A 17,613-nucleotide genomic window follows, 5' to 3' on the forward strand; every position below is an offset into this window, starting at 1 on the left:
CCAGCTAGCATCACACTGAGCAGAAACAAATTACTCCCAAATTGCACAACTGTGAGCAAATGAACAATTGTTGTGGTTTTAAGTCAACAGGTTTTAGGTTTAGAGGGCATGTTACACAGCAGTAGACACTTGAGGTTGACCCAACAAGATTACTTCCGGAAGTTTGTTCTCAGCACTAATCAGAAACACACACAAAGGTTGACATTCAAGAACATTTCTGGCAGAGATGCTTTGAAAAACCCTTATGTGTAAATTAGGAAAATAAATATACAGATCGGAGTATATCCATTATGAAAGTAATTTAAATGTTAGCGGTATGAGAGAGCACTTGTGATATTCTTTTAGGTGGAAAAAAATCCTATAAAGAACTACATGTATAAAAAAGAAAAATATTGAAAATTAATAGTGGTTATTTCCAGGCAATAAGATTATAAGTGATTTTATTCTGATATTCACATTTTTGTGATAATTACATAAGAAAAGATAAAACCTTAAAAGTAAGAAAACTATGAACTTGTGAAATCTGTCCACAGATAAACTTAAAAAAGTAAAGTTTCATTTTAACTATAGTTTTAAACTTTTTCATAAAACCATTTTACCAAAGCATTCAGCAATATCAACATTGAATCATCTGCTGTTTCTTTGACAGGCCGATAGGCAGTCACACAGCAATTGTAAAACCCAGCAAGAGACAGATTTAGCAGCAAAGGGCTTTGATATCCATAAACTGGATGTTAAAATCCTGAAAAATTAAGCAATCCTAATGATGTGATAGAACGTAAAATAATTTTTTTTTGTTTCAAAAATATCAGACGAACAACATTGAAAGTTTGTTACCTGCCAGGAACTTCCCCGCAGCCAGGCCACCTCATCCTGGCGATGGCCTTGTGAGGCGGGTGCTACCCCGTTTCACAGACGAGGACCCCGCTGCCTGGGCCGAAGTCCCTGCAGCGGCCACTGCACAGCCCAGAGCCGGCCCAGCGTGCCTGCTCCTCCCTGACACCACACCACTCCACGAAGGTCAGGGTTCAACATCCCTATTGGATAAAACAAAATGATCAAACACGAGGACAGTCTGGAAAAGCCTTTAAAAAAAATCTAATACAGTTAATGAAAACATATTTAATTAGAATCCTTAAGCCTCTTTAGCGGGATCATTTTCTTCTTACAGAACTTGAAGAGATCCTAACAAGTCGGGGCCAATTTTATGAGAAGCCTAGACTACTCCTGAGCAATTAAAAAGGGCTCAGGGGAGGGGGACCAGCTTCCAAAGCAGAGGTACATGTGACACAGCTCCTCTCCCTCTCATCCTCTCTCCCAGGGTATCGCTGACCGAACCTTTAGTTAGTAAGCTGAAACCTAGTTGTGCTTGTTTTATTCCCCATTCATATTTTGTTATTTTTCCCAATAGTCTGTGTCTATTTGGGAGCCAAGATGCGAGGGATCAGTACCACAGAGCGGTCCCTCAGGGCATTGGACAGGATAAGATGGAGAGTCAGATCTCGACCAAGTGCAGCGGGTTTCTGTCTGTTGTCCTTAAATAAGAATAACTGTAATAATAGCAGCTACAGTTTCCACAGTGTTTATATGAGGTCAGCTCTGTGCCATGCACTGTACATGTAAACATGATCCTACTTAATCCTCCCAACACTAAGAGGTAGGCACCACTTTCCATCTTCACTCTACAGTGAAGAGGCACAGGACCGGACCCCAGACAGGCAGAAGCTGGGGAATGAACTGCTGGATCCTGGCCCATTCTCCTCACTGCCACACCGACTGCAGCAGTTGGAGCTGGGGGTTCAGAGAGAAGCCTGCTTCTCTCCTCTTCCATCAGCTACACAGGAATTCAGGACTGTGAGCCACAGGAGAAGGGTCGTGGCTGTGAAAATGGACAAATGGGAATTCTAGTAGCGAAGGCCGAGCTGGAAGAGCAGCTTTTCCCAGAACCAGGGCTGCTGGCTTCCCAATTCTGAACTGCTAAGTACCACGAGCCTCCTTTTAAAATATATTTCTATTCATTCATCATTCCCTATATCTACGAGGATATAATATAGTAGTTTATGACATACAAAATATAACAACACGAAGTTAGGGAAAAAAAGACAGGAGAAGACCTTGAAATATTTGGTTGCCAAGACAAAATCATGATCAGCAGAGGTCACAGTGTTCATTAGATTGAAAAAAGCCTGCAGCTCCAGGCAAACACAACTAACACCAATAGTGAGATCAAGAAGGTTTCCCTCCTGAAAAGCACACAGTGCAGCGTGACGAGCAAGGACCTCCGCATCTCCAAAGGGTTAAACACCAGGCAGCAGGGGGGGTCACTGAACACACAGATTCTGGAGCCAGACTGCCTGGGTTCTACCACTTTCCAACTCAGTCACCCTGAGCAAGTTTAACCTGCCCGTGCCTCAATCTCTTCATCGATAAGTGGGAACTGGGGAGACACAAGGGGATTAAACAATGGATACAAAGCCTTTAGAGCAGCATCCAGGGTGTAGGAAACACTGTGTCCATGCGCCGATGTTATCACCAGCCTGGTGTGGAGCATACTAGACACCCTCCCTCAGGGCCCTGCCCACCCCGCTGCCCCTGCACGCCTACCCCCTTCACCCACGTGGCTCACTTCCTCCCTTCACTCACACCTGTGCTCTGACGTCATTTTCTCAGCAAGGCCTTTCTAGACAATATTTAAAACTTAAACACTTTCCCTACTTGTCTCCCCCAAACTACATCCCCTGTCACAATTCAGTTTTCTCCTTCTCAGGAGCGATTCTCATGCTCAAATAACTAATTACTTTATTTCCTTTTTTTTTCTCTACCTTCCTCAACTAAGCGAGGGCAGGTTTCTGCTTTACTTGCTGTTCTCTCCTCAACACGTAGAACCTATGACAGAGAGTAGACGCCCAGTGAACCAGTGTAGAACGATTCAACCAACAGACTCGTCACTGTACCACCAGCGCAGGTCCCTCTGAAACACCCGAAGGATAAGTAAGTAAGTCAAAAAGGGAACTTGTAAGTTGTCTGGACTTTTCAATCCTCTGGTTATAAATAATTCAGGAAAGACATTGAAAGTTCTATACAATTTGGTGGTGATAAAGCTAGTTCCACTGAGATTTTAGGTGGTGTGAACTGTTTTAAACTCTTGGAGCTTACAGCTTGGAGTGAGCTTAAATTCGTTCCTAAGAGTCACTTCAAGCAGAGACACAACTAGGCGAATCATCAAAGCAGAGTAAGAACATAGCATTATTGGGATCAAATCATCACTCTGTCAGTTTTTAATAGAGTCAGTCCAAATAAATCATAGGCTTTGTTATCTAGTTCTCTCCTGACAGCACGGCCAGGACAAGAAAGCCAGATACTGGTGAGAACATCTTATTTCATGCCCCAGAGGAATTCAAAAAGTTTAACAAAGGCCGGTGTTAAATGTGCAGAACCTGGGGAGAGATCCTAGGCCATGTTGGTCCCTTAGCACCAAGAGGTGCCTGCCCGTGGTGTTTTCAAGCAGTGGAGGGCGATCTAGCAGAACGGAAAACATGCCACAGCACGGGCAGCAGAGGCCGACGGGGTGAGTCAAGTGCAGGTGGAGCTGGGAAGCTCTCCGAGTCGCAGAGGCAGACCGACCCGTGTCGCCCATGTGCAGTCAAATGCCAGTGGCCTCGCGGCCGTGGCTGTTTCCGTGCACCGCTCTCAGGCCAAACAGAAAGGCTCAGGGAGCTCTTTCCCATGGTAACTGAGATTTCTTCCCAGCGTGTTCAGAAGAACGTTGAACGGACTAAGGTGGCATTCTGAGGATTCTGCTGTTGTCCTTACCTTCGTTCATGCCGAGTGTGGTCTGAGCGCAGACCTCACGGAGGCTCCCGGCACGCGGGAGGATGGTGGGGCGTGGACTGCTGGTTGTGAACGAGCCGGTGTCTGTGCTCATTCACGGACACCAGAAGGAGGCCCTCCCTTGCCCTCAGCTCGGACCCAACCACCGTCCACTTAGTAGGCCTTCAATCTAGTGCTGTGGTCCTTAATTAAACTCAGTCTCGTCTTACTCTGTTCTGTTCTTTTTTTCTTTAAAGTATGCTTTTTCTCTCCCAGTTAAACTATGATTCCTTAAGGGGCAAAGACTGCATTTAAAAATTCTCCTTTTGCCCCCACAGCACTGAGCATTGTTGAACTGATATTTAACACGGTATGAGTTTAAGGTGTGCAACACGACTCTGATGGAATCCGGGATCCTGTACCTTCTCACTCCCACCCTCCCCATCCAGAAACGCGTGCACTGCAAAGGGATCACCGCAGCAGCATTAGCTGGCATCTCCATCACTCTTGTTCATCTTCTCAGGTCTCAGTTCCACTGGTCTTTTCTATTGTTTTACTGGTCTCTATTTCATTTATTTCTACTCTGATTTGTTCCTTCCTTCCTTCTGCCAGCTTTGGGCTTAATTTATTCTTCTTGGTGTAGTTCCTCAAGATGTAAAGTTAATTATTTCATATCTTTTCTCTTAATGTAGGTATTTCTCACTTATAAAGTTCCTTTCTAGACCTGCTTTTGCTCCATCCCATAGGTTTTAGTATACTGTTTTTCAATTTTTTGTTTCAAAATGTTTTTTTTTAATTTTCCATTTCATTTCTTTGACCCATTTGGTTTTTTGTAGGCATGTTGTTTAATTTCCACATATTTATTAATTATTCATCTTTCCTCTTGCCATTGATTTCTAGATTCATATACCACTGTGGCCAGAAAAGATACTTGGTATGATATTAATCTTCTTAAATGTTCAAGATTTGTTTTGTGAACTGCCATAGGATCTATCCTGGGGAATGGTCCATGTGCACTTGAGAAGAATGTGCATTCCGGGGGTTTGGGTGGAATGTTCTGTACATGTCTATTAGGTCCATTGGTATGAAGTGTACTTCAAGTGCAGTGCTTCCTTATTAAGTTTTAGTCTGTATGATCTATCCATTGTTAAAAGTGGTGTATTGAAGCCCCCTAATATTATTGCATTGTTGCCTTCAAATGTTAGTATTTGCTGAATATATCTAGGTCCTCTGATGAGTATATATATATATATATATATATATATATATATATATATTTATATTTATGATTACTACAACTTCTTGATGAATTGACCTCTTCATCATCATATAATGATATTGCCTCTTGTTACCATTTTTGGCTTGAAGTCTGTTTATTTATTTGTTATTTATCCATTCATTGATTCTGTGCCTTTTGATTGGTGAATTCAATTCATTTACATTTAAAGTCATTATTGATAGGCACAGACTCACTAATGCCATCTTATTGCTTTCTGGCTATTCTGTAGTTCTATCATCCCCCTTTTCCTCTCTTTCTGCCTATCTTTGTGAATTCATGTTTTTGTTTTGGGGGGGCTTTTTGTCTTATTTTTCTGGTGGAATGCTCTGATGCTTTGTTCTTTATCTTTTGTGAATCTGCTATAGGTTTTTGCTTCTTGGTTACCATGAGGTTTACACAAGGTATTCTACAGTAGCTAAAACAGTACATTTTAAGTTGACAGCAACTTCTATTATACACAAAAACTGTACTCTTTTATGGTTTTGATGTCACAATTTACCTTTTCTTATATTTTGTATTAACAAATTATAGGAGCTATAGCTATTTTTAATATTCTGGCACTTTAACCTTTATAGCCTTTACATTAGAATTAAGTGGTTAATATTTAACCACCATATTACAGTATTTGAGTATTCTGAATTTCACTAAACAGTTTCCTTTACCAGGATATTCTATTTTTTGTATGTTTTCATGTTATTAATTAGCATCCTTTTGTTTTAGCTGGAAGAATTCTTATCAGCATTTCTTCTAGTGGTGATGAAGTACTTCAGCTTTCTTTGTCTGGGAAAGCCTTCACGTCTCCACTTCCAAAGGATAACTTTGCCAGAGACAGTCTCCTTGCTTGGCAGTTTGGGTTTCTTTGTTTGTCAGCACTTTGATGTATCATCCCACTCTCTCCCGGCTTGAAAGGTTTACTTTGAGAAATCCACGGTTTCCTTGTAAGTGGCAAGCTTCCTATTTCCTGCTGCCTTTAATATTTCTCTTTTTGTCTTTAATTTTGAGTTTTATTCTAATGTGTCTTGGAGAGAATCTCTTTAAGTAGAGTTTGTTTGGTGACTTATGAGATTCGCAAACTTGGATACCTAACTCTCACCCCAGATTGTGGAAGCTCTCAGCCGCTGTTTCTTAAATAAGCCTTCCACCCCTTCTTCCTTCTCTTCTCCTTCTGAAACTCCAATAATTTGCAACTTTTTTTCCATTGTGCATCACTGATCCCTAGGCTTTCTCCCACCTTTTTTTTAATTATTTTTTCTTTGTTCTTTCCTGACTAGACAACTTCAAAGTTCCTGTCTTTTAAGTCACAGATCCTTTTTCTTCTGCTTGATCTATTCTGCTTTTGATGCTCTCTGTTGAAGTTTTCATTTTATTCATTGTATTCTTCAGTTCTGGATTGTCTGCTTGGCTCTTTATGATTTTTTCTATCTCTTTGTTAAACTTTCATTTTCTTCATGTTCATTTTCCTTTTCATGTTCATTTTTGAATTGTCCTTCTGCATAATCTTGTAATTGGGTTTGCTTAAACAGCTATACTGGGTTCTTTATCAGGTAAATTGCAGATCTCCACATCTTTGAGATCAGTTCCTGGAAGATTATCACAATCCTTGGTGATGCCATGTTTCCGTGATTCTGCATGTAGGTGAGGCTTTGATGTGCTGTGTTCTCCTCGGAAGCAGCAGTCCCCTCCTCCAGTCTTTACTAATCTCCATCGGCCCTGCCAGCAACTCTGAGCCATGCTGTGGATGCATCTGCTCCACACTTTGTGCTCTCTTGTACAAGAATCCTTAAGGTTGTATGCCTTCTCTTGATCCTGCAACATATCATGCTGGTTGATGATAGTTCCGCTTGTTTTTCCAAAGGTGGTGCTGAAGTTCAAGTCTGTGGTCCCTCCCAGGCCCATGGATTCAGGTCGGCTTTCTGTATGTGTTCCCGCTGCTGCAGTGGGAGCCTGCTCTGGGAGTCACACTGAGTGGAGGGAAGGAGGGTGATGTACGCAGAGCTCAAGGGGCACCTGTGGGTTTGTTTGGGGATCTCCTGGCAAGGTAGCCCCAGAGGCTCACGGCCGAGCTCCTTAATAAAGTGTGGGGCACAGTTTGTAGGAGCCACATCTTTTCAATGCCCTCTCATATACTTATTATCTGATGTAGGGGCGTGTGAGACTTCTACTAGATCCCCTTGGTGCACGGTGCCGGATCCCACAGCCCCCGCAAAGGCACTTTGGTCCATGGGTGGCTGCCAAGTCGTGGTTGTTGGGAGAGGGACAGCTTATTCAGCCATGAGGATGACATCACTTGCCAACCAGCTCAGCCCTGTATCTGTCAGCAAATCAAGCAATTCAGGGACAGAAAACCCTGGACAACCCAGCTCTTCTTACCACAAAACTCTTGGGTCAAGCAACTACCTCTTAACCTCCAGCTCCATTCCTACAATTCCCAGCTTCATCTCTGTCCAACAGTACCTCTAAACTTTGAACTTCGTCCCCCCTTATCCATCCCATGCTTGCTCTTTGGATCTAAAATAGACTTGGCTTCTCTGATTTGATCCCATCCTAACTCCCTAGCTCCATCCATCCTAGGTATTGGCTCCAGCAGATAAGTCTAGGCTCCCAGCACCCAACCAACAGCGTCACCTGTCACGCCAACAGCACTTTATGGAGTGACCTACGCTGCTCAAGTTGGGAGCCCTCAGGGAAAAAAAGTGACATTTGAGCTGGGCCTTAAAATAGGAAGAAGTATTTCAAGAGAACTATAATGATGAAAACAAAAGTGACCGCACAATTAAGACGCTATGAAGAGCAGCCCAGACAGAAAGTGGAGTGTGGTCCGGGGCTGCCAGTGCCCCTGCGGCAGACAGAGCTAGCTGCTGACAGCAGTCTCTAGCACGGAGGGTCCAGGCCACACTGGAGATACCTTAGAACACAGGGGACAGACACTGGGGAGTAGAGGCTCAGGAGAATGCAGCTCTCTCCCAAGGCGTGCCGTGGCTGATGCCTCAGGTCACACTGATCAATTCTAAGGCTCCCTTGGGCCTCAGGGGTTTTCTGGGCTGTTGTGACCAGGCCCTGGGAATGTAAGGCTGCCTCATGGGTCAGAGTCAAGAAGGACAAGCATGGTGCCTGAGAGAGGGCTTGCAACCTCTCAAGCCTGCAGGGATATCCAACCTTTTGGTGTCTCTGCACCACACTGGATGAAAAAAAGTTGTCTTGGGCCACACATTAAATACATTGTGACATATGATCACACAAAAAAAAAACCTCGTAATGTTTTAAGTAAATTTCCGAGTTTGTGTTGGGCCACATTCACAGCCGTCCTGGACTGCATGTGGCCCACAGGCCATGGGTTGGACGCCCCTGCTTTAGAACCTGGCTGGGTGACCTAGACTGGCCTGCACGTATGGGCGCAGACATAAAGTAGAGGCCGCCCTCTTACCTGCAGCCACCTATACAATCTACAGGACATGGGCAGCCACGCAGATACTGAGGCCCACATGGAAAGAAAAACCCCGTGACCACTCAGGATGCTCTGCGGATGTTTTAAAATCAGAAATTGGCCTCTCTCGACTATTTAGAAGAGAATGCAACTCCACTGAGAAAGGAGCTAGTTATGCAAAGTTAGAGAGGAACTCAAACCCTGAGCAGTGCTGAATGCGGGTGACCTGAGGCCCTGAGGGACGCACCTCAGACTTCCTCCATCAGCATCACTGCAACTGACTCAGACAAACCACGATGCTTCTGATGGTTAAATAAGCATTACCAAAAGACTACTATCATAACAAAGAATCCAATTACTGAGGAAAAGGGAGCCTCGTTTAAATTACTTGCATTATGAACTAGAATTAACGCGTGATGACAATCTGGTAAATGGTACAAACGTTTCCGTTTTCAAGATAACTTCCCCTTCATCGCCGGGTAGGTGCTCACAGTTCCTGACGCACAGGCACCGGGACTCTAACAGGTGCGGAGCATTCACTGCACCTGCTCGGCTCCTCGGGTTTCACAGCGAAGCGGGAATGGAGCCCGAGAAGGCTGATGCTGAATTCTGTGGTTTCTTAATCCTGGTCAAGTGCGGCGACAGAAAGCCACTGCGGCCACTCATTTAATTCAGCCTTCTCCAGAGACCGTCTGCCCGGAGCTCTCCATCCGAGTGTCTCTGGTGACACATGCCTGGAGCGGACTGTTCAGCATTCGAAGCACCTAACTTCTTAATACCTACTACCTGCTTTATGAAAATGTTTTGTAGTGGTGTTTGGAATAAATCATCCCTATCATTCTTTTCTGTATGATGCATGTTCCCTTTTGCATGTAGTAAGAGGAACGTAAAAAAAAATACTAACTTTACTCTGGCTTGTAAATGTCACTATTTGGATAACTGTGTGTACAGGGTAGAAAAAAATACGCTGTTAAGGAGTTCTAAGGAACAATTCATCACTACTGAGATTTCAAAAAAAAACATCTACTGTCTTATTTTAAAGTCTGAATTCGGGAATATGGAAAGATGCCAGTAAAGTCATTAACCTGTTTGCCATTGTATTGAAAGTACCCAGTGCCCAGCCCTGAGCAAGCAGACAGTCCCCTGGTACATGGCCACTGGTCCCCAGCATTTCCTGGGCTGGTCCCCCTGCACCTCATCTCTGGCCGGTCACGTGCTCCCCACCGCCTCGAGACACGACATGAGTTCCCTGTCTCACCCAGTGCTCCACCTGCAGCTTTGCCTTGTCCAAGCGCCAGCTCTGGTCTCCATGACTAGTTAGCACAACCTCAAAAAGAGGCACTGCCCCACGTGTTGGGTGGGGAATGCATTTGCACTAACATTGCAAAGGTGTTACCGAACAAGAGGTCCGAAAGGGGGGAGGCAATATTTGGCCCACCTAGGGATGCCAAAAACTGCTACAGAACAAGGGCCCCTCCCAAGGACAGAATACTAATATATCTACTGGGGTCTTTTGTCCGCCGCCAATTGGAAAGACATCTCTCAATGCCAGAGATTCGTGAAAAGGAAACAAAATGTTTATTTAATGCTATTCAGGCCTAACGCCTCCACTAAAATATCAAAGTCCTTTAGGGTATACACCTACACCCACACAGCTCCTGCTTCTCCCACTGTCCCAACTCTGGGTACCGTAAATCAGGAAAAGAGCACACGTCTGTGTTTCAGGCTGCTGGTATCAGCTGTGTCAGGAAGGATCTCTAGTTAGTCCAAAGTACTGTGGTACTGATACAGGGTGCAGCCAAGGGGGCCCCCCCCAAAAAAAGATTTGGAATGGTGTCCAGAATTCAAAGTGTATAGGAATATTGGAGAGAAATATAACATGTCCTTCCCCCACCCCCAGGGGGAAGAGACCAATAGAGCAGGGCCATCGAGAGCTGTTTTGCATAGCAACAGTTTTGTAGCTAACCTCTGGCATAATTATTTAACATATCTATAACCTTTAACTGGCTTCATGGATATGTGAAATAGCTGTGGCCAAGTTTTGACCCAGGGAGAAGGGAGTGGCTTCTACCCAGGATGGAACTAGGGCCTGCGTCCTGGAGTGACAGGGCCTGTGTGAGAGCTTGGAAAAAGACCGGGTCCAGGAAATGAAGGGTCCCTGCTTGGCCAGGTGGAGAGAGAGCCACACGGTTTCAGCAGAGTGAGGACCCCCCTCTTGGTGAGGTGAGAGGGAGCCACGTGGTATTGGCAGAGTGCGGACCCCCTCTTTCCCAGGTGAAAGGGAAAACCACGCAGCTTTGCCAGAATGGAGATCCCTGCAGCCAGGTGAAGAAGAAAGACACATGCTTTTGGTGGAGTGCAGACCCCTGCAGCTTTGGTAGGAGAGGCCCACGCGGCTTTGGGGTGCTTCCTTTGGCCGCGTGGCCTGGAAAGCAGGAGAGACTTTGACTGGAACTGGGTACAAAGAACTCTTACCAGTGGACCATGAGAGGGTACCACAGTACTTTGGATTAACTCCCTGCACGGTGACACAGCTGACGGTGCCAGCGGCCTGCAACACAGACGTGTGCTCTTTTCCTGATTTACGGTACCCGGAGTTGGGACAGTGGGAGAAGCGGGAGCTGTGTGGGTGTAGGTGTATACCCTAAAGGACTTTGATATTTTAGTGGAGGCGTTAGGCCTGAATAGCATTAAATAAACATTTTGTTTCCTTTTCACAAATCTCTGGCATTGAGAGATGTCCTTCCAATTGGCGCCAGACAGAAGAGCCCAGTAGATATTAGTATACCGTCCTTGGGAGAGGCCCCTGTTGTGTAGCAATTTTTGGCATCCCTAGGCGGGCCATATATTGCTCCCCCTCGAACCTCTTCTCTTGTTTGGTAACAGTACCCTCTCATGGTCCACTGGCAAGAGTTCTTTGTACCCAGTTCCAGTCAAAGTCTCTCCTGCTTTCCAGGCCACACAGCCAAAGGAAGCATCACAAAGCTGCGTGGGCCTCTTCTACCAAAGCTGCAGGGATCTCCATTCTGGCAAAGCTGCGTGGTTTTCCCTTTCACCTGGGAAAGAGGGGGTTCGCACTCTGCCCAAACCACGTAGCTCCCTCTTTCACCTGACTGGAGGGTGTCCTCACTCTGCCCCAAACCGCATGGCTCTCCCTTCACCTGGCCAAGAGGGGACCCTTACTTTGCTGAAACCTCGTGGCTCTCCCTTTCATCTGGCTGCAGAGGTCCCCATTCTGGCAAAGCCAAGTGGTACTCTTTTCACTCTCCTGAAAACTGTTGCTCCCCCTTCTATGGCTGCCACGTCTCAGGTCCCAGAGCCAGTCTTTTCCAAGCCCTCACACAGGCGCTTTCACTCAGGGGCGCAGCCCCTAGTTATATCTTGGGTAGAAGCCACTCCCTTCTCCCTGGCTCAAAACTTGGCCGCAGCTATTTAACACATCTATGAAACCAGTTAAAGGTTATAGACATGTTAAATGACCATTCCAGAGGTTAGCTGCAAAACTGTTGCTATGCAAAACAGCTCTCAATAGCCCTGTTCTATTGGTCCCTTCCCCCTGGGGGGAGGTGTGAGGACATCTTATATGTCTCTCCAATATTCCTATACACTTTGAATTCTGAACACCATTCCAAATCTTTTTTGGGGGCCCCCCCTTGGCTGCACCCTGTATCAAAGGGACAAATGGAAAACCCAGCATAATAGGTTGGTGAAACTTGGCAGCAGCATCAAATAAAAATATCCTGCTCCTCTTTTTAAATCTATTCTTTGTTGCTATTTCCTGCTCACATTACTTGGATGGAAGGTACAAGCCAAGCCAAAGAAGGGGAAAGGAAGAAATAGGGAAGGAAAGAAGGAAGGAGGTGAGCTGGCCAGAAGTTTCCCTCCCACCTCTTTGGAGCTTTGCTCAAAACTGCTAGTCACTGACATGTGCCTGAAAATTACTCTAATACATTAGTCTTTTAAGACTACTATATCTTTCTAACAGTTCATCCTGAAGAAAACTCAAAAGTACGACACTTTAGGGATAGAATGTAAGAGACTATGACACCTGAATGGAGAGACTTAGGGGTAGAGAGTTCCTTCAAAGACCTCTAATGCCAGGATACCCTTTTAGAGGTCAAAACCAAACCTCAGACTAGGCTATCCAACACTCACCCTAAAGGAAAACCACATGATTCAACTGCCCTGACTGAGTATATTCCAGTCTGTCTTCTTCAGTAACCTATAACCTTTTCTCTGATGCCAGACTGCCCAGGTTCAATCTCGGTTTCACCACTTTCTCGGTGTATATGCCTTGGGGCCAAGCACTGAACACTTCTCTACCATTTACTAGCTGTATAACCTTTAGTGAGTGATTTCACCCTCTTTTGCCTCAGTTTCCTCCTGTGAGTGGAGATAACATTATCACTTACTTCATAAAAATCTTTGTAAAGATTACACAAGTCAATGTACAAAAGACACTTAGACCGTTGCCCAATGTGTAATAAGCCCTGTCTGCCATTATTATTTCCCCTTGAGGATAAAGACGCCTTATGATAGGCCTGTGATCTCAGCCAGAATTGGTTACCCACCACAAGCCCCAGGAAAAACAAGATAACAGGCAAGCGAAGTAATGCAAAGCAATGCCAAATCACAAATCCCACACTCCACCTGGCAGTTTGAATCAGATTGCAGTTTCACTTTCTCTCCCTCCCCGCGATCGCCCTTCTGATTAGAGACACAAGAAAGGCAATGAACTGGAAAGGCCCGCAGCCAGAGGCGGAATCCGGAAGTAAGAAACTGGTGCGCTTCCCTCTGCACCGTAGGCCTCGCTGCAGAAGGAGAGTTCGAGCCCTTCCCCGCCCACTCCGGGCAGCCGAAGGTGGAGCCGCGGAGGGAGGCCTGGGTCAGGACTGGCAAACTTTCAGAGCCGTGAGATGAAGAAGAATGGGAAGCAGGCATCTTGTCTGTGGCTCTGCCACAGACCACTGAGTGACCTAGGAAAAAGTGACCTGAATTCTCTCATTCCATCCACAGAATGAGCATACCAGTGCTAAGCACCTCGTCAAATGTTGTTAAAATAAGTTGCTGTAAGGCGTGGAAAAGCACTTTGAGAAATACCAAGTACCATATAAAGTCTCATTAATGACAGGGTTTGCATTAATTTGGCTTTCCTTAAAGTTAACAGATTACACAAAATATGCTATTATCAAGTTAATTTAGCAAATGCTGGGTTAAGAATATTCTCCAGCTTCTGTACCGAGAATAGGGATTCCCAACCCTACCAGATACATTGTGCCCTTGGTGTAAACACGCGTCCTGGTCTCCTTTCCCATCCGGAAGCAAGTTTGCAGACGTGTCCTGCACAAACATGACATCCAAAGAGGCCACTACCACCAGCAACATAAGCAAACGCATGGGAATGACTAAACCGAAAGACCCGCGCAGCCTGACGCTCGCATCCGCGTGGAGAACTGCGGCGAATATGACGGCTACAGGCACAGTCCACAAGGCTGTGCTGGGCCAGCGACGCGAATACAACCAGCGGCACTGGCTTGTCATGTGCTTTCCTGAAATAACCAAAACAATTCTTTGTAAAGCTCCAAGCACAAGAAAATACAACCTTCCCTTCATTTATATAGTCACTGTATTCCTAAGACATTCAGTGTCAATGATTGTAAAATCACAACTACTTGGTGTTTACACACAGAACAGTTCTGTCTGAAGCTTAATGATGAACAGAGTTTTCAGCTTCATGACTATAGGGACAAATCCCAGGAGCTCAGGGACAAGTCTTACTTTCATGGGACTGTCTGTGTACTGCAGTCTATCCAGCATCCATGACCCCTGGGCCACCAGAGTGAGGACAAAAACACTTTCACGACCATTTTATAAAACTTCCCGGAGGGGGCAGTATTGCTCCATTAAGAATCACTGCTTCTAGGGCTTCAATGCCTTTTTACCATGACCTTTATCAATGTGAAGAGAAAAATAGTTTGCCAATGCTTAACCACAGAACACTTTGTTACCCAAGTAGCTTCTGAAAAGACTAGAGTTTCACTAATACTTTGGGAAATATTGGTATTCAGCATTTTTAAAGCATAGTTCTAACAGTGAAAGCATACTGAGTGCCCGCCTCTGGTGAACAGCAGTGAGAAGGTTGTGGAGATGTTTTCCAGGGATGAAAAAAGCCTGGTGCTTCTTGGGTCTGTCGGTGCAGCAGTGAGGCACGAAAACTAACCCTCAGAAGACAGGAGAGAGGGAGCTCACAGAAACTTTTCTAAGATACTCAGACATCCCAGACCCAGAGCCTGACTCATCAGTACTCAGGGTAAATGGTATTAGTTTGCAACCTGGAACCTAGGCTGTTGCTTGGAAGTGACTTCTATAGTCCTTGAACATAGGACTACAGATGTAAATTTATAGTAAATTTTCTAGTAAATATAGAAAATAAATATACATTTCTAAATATAGTCAATGTAAATTTCTCTATGCGGTTTTTCCAAAATGAAAAGGGTTTGTACATCTGTCCAGTGAGTGAGGTGGATGATGTTGGCTCTTCTTCTCATTTCCGATTCATTATCAAAATTACAGCAGTGAAGCACTTATTTCCATTATTCTCTCCAACATGCAGATTTTATAAGCACTAAAATATAGTTTTAAATTGGACAACAAACCTGGCTCTACTCGTAACCTAATGATTAATTTTAGAAAAGAAACAAAAACCCCACCATTCGGGGCCTAGTGAGGTTAAAATGCTCTGCTTTCTACTCAAGTGAAATAAACTCCAGTAAATAATTACAGAGCAATCAGATTAAGTGCTTTTAGTTACAGGATCACAGAACCTTCATTACATTGTCAATATGTTTTTGTTTTTACAGATTTTAAAGTAAGTGTGAGAATAAATGCGGCTAATTTTAAGTATTTATCAGGCATTGGCGCCATCTGGTGGACATTTTTAAATAAAACTAAAATGATTGTTTACAAAATTGGGGGTTTTCCTCCCCTCATTAAAAAAACAAAAAGTGAAAAAGCACATTTTATTTCACAAGATACTCTCTCTTACAGTTTCTGTAATTTTGGGACCAAATGCATCAGTCCACTCCTGCAAGGTTCTATCAAACTAAGATCACTTACCCCACAGCCACACCTCATCTTTACCCAGATTTGTGAATGGACTGTTACCACATTATTTATAAAATAAGTATTTGACAGTACTTGAAAATTTAGCAATGAAATGAGTGAATATATATTCAATGTCTAAAATCCACAAGGGCTACTTATATAAGACATTTCTTCAAATCGATATGCAAAAAATATGTATAAGCACTGGCTAGAATGAGATATGAAATATTCCATGTTATTAAAAAACTTAAAATGAGATCACTTTATATGTAACAGGTTGGCCAAACTTATTTTTAATGTTTGATATTCACAAGCGCTAGTGCAAGTGTGTGGACACAGAAGGCCTCAAGCGTCGCTGGTAGGACAGAAATCCAGCAGCGCTTGGTCCAGTGCCCACGCACACGCCCTACAACCCAAACGCCACAGTCCTGGGCGTGCTAGCTACTTATTGCTGTGTAGCAAACCACCTCAAGACTTAGAGGCTTAAACAAACATGTTTCTCAAGTGTCTGTGGGTCAGGAACCCAGACGTGGCGCAGCTGGGCGCCTCTGGGTCAGGGTATCTCAAAAGTCTCAGTCGTCAGCAGTCACGGGCAGCTGGGACTACAGGGACCTTAGCCTACCTGGGAAACCAACCACTGGCTTCCGGGCTCATTTAGGGAGCTGCTGGAAGTTTCTCCCCAAAGAAGAGAGAATGAGAACTAGCAAGACAGAGTCTCAGATCTTTAGTAACCTAAGCTCAGAAGTGAGATCTCATCACACTTGCCATATGGTTTTCATTAGGAGGTAACCGCTGGGTCCGGCCCACATTAAAAGGAAGAGATTAAAGAAGGGCATGCAGCTAGTAACTAAATGCAATGTATACAAATGTGAATCATTATGTTGTGCACCTGAAACTAGTGTGATGCGTGTTAACTATCTTTCAGAAGCAGGGCCTGGGTACAGCATGAATACCAGGAGGCAGGGGACACTGGGAGCCGTTTGAAAGGCTACCTACCACACTGGGTATATGCCCCAGAAACTCCCAGCAGATCGACTGTACAGGGATGAGACTGTTCATTGCAGGATTACATTGGCATGGGTGACGAAGGAGACAGGAATGGACATGACTTGCACGGACCAGAGTCAATGTGCCATGAAATAAGTATAATCAATTCAGTTCTGTGAATCTAAAGGTACTAAAAACAAAGCCCAAATGACAAAGAGTAAAACCAGTGCATCCTTCCACTGCTGTGTTCAAGCCCCCTTGAGAGTTCTCCTCCCTAGAGACAGCCACAGTTATTATGAGATATGTGTGTATGTATAAAGTCTCTGTGCAAGCTAGTTTTTTCAACCCACCCACCCTCCTATGTGCTACTCTCAAGTGCTACATCTGAGTCTGGGAGACGTCAAACTACATTTCTCAGCTCTCTTACCAGGTGGCAAAAGGGCACTGAGGAAGCTGAAGACTTCAGAAGGAAGGCCCTGCCTCCCAGTGTGACGGTTGCTGGCAGAGGCTGTGGCTGCCATGGAAATGGAGCGACTCCAGATGGGCGGCTGGGGCAGAGGCAGCCCCCTTCGGTGGAGCAGCAGCTCTTTGGCAGGCCCGGGCCTGCCTGCAACCACGGAGCAGCTGGTCGACCCGGGGCTGTGGCACCTGGGGCTCTGATCTCTGTGTATCACCCCTTCAACTTCCTTTTTATTGCTGCAGCCCCACTTGTCTTCTTTTTTGCACTTCCTTTTGGTGCTTCATATCACTACAGAGAATAAAGACCATCTGAAAAATACTGCTTTTCTGTTAACTTCATAACAATAGGACCCCACAATTCTTTAAACAACTGAGTTCCCACTTTACAGATAAAATTACTTAGGTAAGTATTTGCCTAAGGGTCGCTGCTGGGATTTGAACCCAGTACATGCAGCTCCTAAGCCAATCACTGAATTCTATTCTATACTTCCTTTCACACATGTGTAAGTAAAATTATACTTCCCCATGATGTCATATAAAAGAAAGAAAT

General features: G+C 44.7%; 1 long non-coding RNA gene across 1 annotated transcript in view; it reads right to left on the reverse strand.

Moving 5' to 3' along the window:
* Positions 1-1,027, reverse strand: part of LOC119046049 (uncharacterized) — a 69,975-nt gene extending 68,948 nt beyond the window's left edge. Inside the window, exon 1 of the long non-coding RNA XR_005081897.2 lies at positions 838-1,027. This is a non-coding gene — a long non-coding RNA (uncharacterized LOC119046049). The remainder of the gene's footprint in view (positions 1-837) is intronic.
* Between the last annotated feature and the right edge of the window lie 16,586 nt (positions 1,028-17,613).

The sequence above is a fragment of the Artibeus jamaicensis genome, unplaced genomic scaffold, assembly GCF_021234435.1.
Source record: "Artibeus jamaicensis isolate MK-2021 breed Jamaican fruit bat unplaced genomic scaffold, CSHL_Jam_final scaffold_474, whole genome shotgun sequence".
Classification (NCBI taxonomy): domain Eukaryota; kingdom Metazoa; phylum Chordata; class Mammalia; order Chiroptera; family Phyllostomidae; genus Artibeus; species Artibeus jamaicensis.